Source organism: Cucumis melo, chromosome 12 (assembly GCF_025177605.1).
Source record: "Cucumis melo cultivar AY chromosome 12, USDA_Cmelo_AY_1.0, whole genome shotgun sequence".
Classification (NCBI taxonomy): Eukaryota; Viridiplantae; Streptophyta; class Magnoliopsida; order Cucurbitales; family Cucurbitaceae; genus Cucumis; species Cucumis melo.
The window spans coordinates 9,805,138-9,808,722 of record NC_066868.1 but is presented as its reverse complement, the minus strand read 5'-3'; positions in this window follow the sequence as shown (position 1 = coordinate 9,808,722).

The window sequence follows — 3,585 nt, the reverse complement described above, 5'->3', positions numbered from 1 at the left end:
TTGTTGAATAAGAAATTTTGGAACCAATTACAAATTGCCACATCATTTACTAAAATAATTGTGTTTGGGATTAACTAAAAATTGACATGTGTCCTAAATTAAATTTAAAGACAAATTAGACAATTCTAATGATGTCACATGTCTTTATTATGACAATTAGATCAAATTAATTATTTTGGTTCAATTAAATATTATTTACTTGGCTTAAATTCAATGGTAACTATAATGGATAACAATTTTTAGAATAATTATTAAGTATGTAGCAATATTTTAAAAAAATTGTAAATAGCAAAGTCTATCGTTGATAGACTCATATGGTTTATCAGTGATAGACCAACATTTACTACATGGTCTATCAGTGATAGACTTCTATCATTGATAGATTTTAACAAATTTTGCTATATTTGCAATTCTTTTAAAATGTTGCTATATACTTAATTATTTTGAATAAAATTGCTACATTTGCAATTATCCCTAAATTCAATTGAGCTAAAGAATAAGCTTAATTTAGTCCAAAATTAAATATGACCAAAATTCATGTGATTGAGTCCATGTATATGATCCATGGACTAGAGTAGGCCCAAGTCCATAAAAGCCCACTAGAAAACTTTATAAATAGAGGAGTTCTCTTCATTTGTGGAGGGGGAAATTTTTAACTTCAGAAGGTCTAAAGAGAATTCTTCGAAGAGTTAGAAGACTCCCTAACTCCTGAAGTCGACCACCCTAGATTGAAGCTCTTTTGAAGATACAAGCTTTCTTCCAAGACTCCAACTTTAAAAACATTACGTGCTCCGCTTCTTCAAATCAAACGTAAGCATCTAGTCGAGAGAGAATCAAAAGATCAAATTCTAGAGAACGAAGTACATCGCATCAAATCAACATAAATACAACATCAACACAAGTTCAACTCCACGAACCAAATTTCTCCGAAAATCTCGTGTGAACATCGATCTCAATGGAATTTTAGTCATAATCTAATCTAAAGAAGAGAAGTTTAGAGCACTTAATGCCAATAAATTCTTTTCAAAAGATAATTAACATAGCACAAATCCACAAATAAAAATTGTCTTCACCTTTTTGGGGAAGGTTACCCATACATTTTAACTATTGAATGCCCAAAAGAAGGTCCCTAAACAAATATATGATAAACAACATACAAGCTTCATGTTTGCTTTCCCCATCATCATTTTACCAATAGATCAAAAGAAATAAATCCATCATTGCATACAGTCTGTTATGGCCAACAGCTTCTTGAAGAAGTTAAGCGGCATGGATGGGAGCTTGTACTAAAACCTTGGATGTCTATGCTCGTGAATCAGAGATAGAGGTAGAAGACGGAGATATAGACAGAGACAGAGACAAATAAGGGAAACCAGATAGAGGGGGACAGGGATGACAAGTTTAGAAGATGGAGACAACAAGTTTAGGGATGGCGGAAGATGAAGACAGAGATGGCAAGTTCAGAAGACGACATCAAAGAAGAGAGATGGAGACTGAGACAGAGATAGAGAGAGAAAAACGAAGGAGAGAGGGGGAGTTGAACAGTGACCTAGAAATGAGAGAAGGGGAGTTGAAATGTAAATGAATTTTAACAATTTGAATTCCTTGATCATGTTGTCATAAGTTTATTTTTGTAACTAACTAGTGAAGGAATCTAATGGATCTATAGATCATGAGCTCTAGTGATTCAAAATTAACCTGCCTTTAATCTAGTTAATCAACATTCGTTAATTAGCGGGATTGTCCACTTAACTCGTACTTGCACTCTCCTCACTGTACATATATTTGTGTCCACTTGATATAGCCGTGTTTAGTAAGTCAATCCTTCACAAGTTGCTTGAAAAATCTCTTTTCATTAGTGGGACATTGATCTCGATCTGCCTCTTTGAGAAGCGACTAGGTCAAAATACTATTTTACCCTCAAAATTGCATCTTGTTTCTTAAGTCACGCTAATCCTCCAATGAACAATTGGTTTATGTTCTAACCACTAAACCAAGTCCCTCTTGGGCCAATGAAAGAGCGGGGTCCCCTGTTAAAGACCTGAAGTCGACACTTAAGGGAACAATAACCTCTCTATTATCCCTAGAAGCAGATATGAGTGAATTTCGTCTTGCACTCTATGTCTCCAGCTTTCTACTCAATCTTGCCCTTGAAATGGGATGTCTATTGAGCCAACGTTGTTTAGATGCCCTTACATGCACATATTTAAGGATAATCTCGAATAAATATGAGTTCATAGTTAATTCATGATTAAGGTCAAGGTACTTAGGTCATAAAAAATTGAAATAGTCAGTTTTACACAGTAAACAATGTTATAATGTAAAACTGACTATCTTATGGTCTGGTTTTATGCAAACTCTTTACATAGGATGTCTCCACTTGCATATCTGCACATGAAACGATTTAAGGTTATATTGTTTGTACTAAATACAAAGTTGGTTGCATCCATAATGTCCCTTGAATAAGGTGTCCAACCTTATTCCTATATTATAAATCATTTATACTATTAGCTCAAACTTAATCCACTTTGATGTCACTACACAAAGTTCAAGTGTTCATACTATAGTCAAGGATCACTTGTTTATTGAATTTAGAGTTTATAAGGAGCAAATCCCATAATCAAATAATTTATTGAATAATACCTCAATAAAAACTTTATTGAACAATAGAATAATTTTAGATTCACAAATCACGAGTTTTAAGACATAAAACACTACAGAAAGTGCGACAATTAAAGTTGCTAACAGTGACCCGTGGATGGAGCATTTAAAACATTGGAAGAATGGAGGGTTACGGTGAGTTGGAAAAATACATTAATTCAACTCTACCAATATTTAAAGATGGTGAGCCAAACAATGAGTTATATATTATACAAACCCAACTCAACTCATGTTGGCTAGCCAAACACCCTTTGACTGTTAAAAAAAATTAAATTCAAAGTATGTGTATAGTATATGTTTACTTTGTAGATTTTGTTATGTAAAAAAAAAAAAAAAAAGAAAAAAAAGGGAAAAGTTAAGCATTTTTCAGTGTTTAGAAAATTTTAGAAAAATATGTGCCTAGTTGGAAATTTAAACAAATAGGAAAAAATCCAATACAAAATTAATGTTTAGAAAAAGTACACTAATATCAAACTCAATTATGCGACTTAAACACGTTTCTTTTGGCTCAACATTCGAATGCTGACAATCTAACTCTCTAAATAAATTAACTTTCTAAATAATAATAATTAATAACTCAAGTGAGACGAAACCCTACTAAAGATTTAAAATATATGAATTAAATTAAAGTACAGTAAAATACAAAAAAATAAAAAAATAAAAAAAAAGACGATCCAAATCTATTAAGTATTAAGAAATAGGAAACTAAGGTTTTTTTATTAAAAAAAAAGGAAGAAATAGAAAATTGAAGATCCCAAGAGTGGACCACAGGAATTCCATGAACTACCACTCGTTAACCAACGACAAAGCTCAACATCATTTTTCTTTTTCTTTTTTCAAAAAGATTTTTTCTTTAAAAAATATTTTATTCATTAAAATATCCACATTATCCATACAACTTTATTTAATAACAATAAAAAAGAC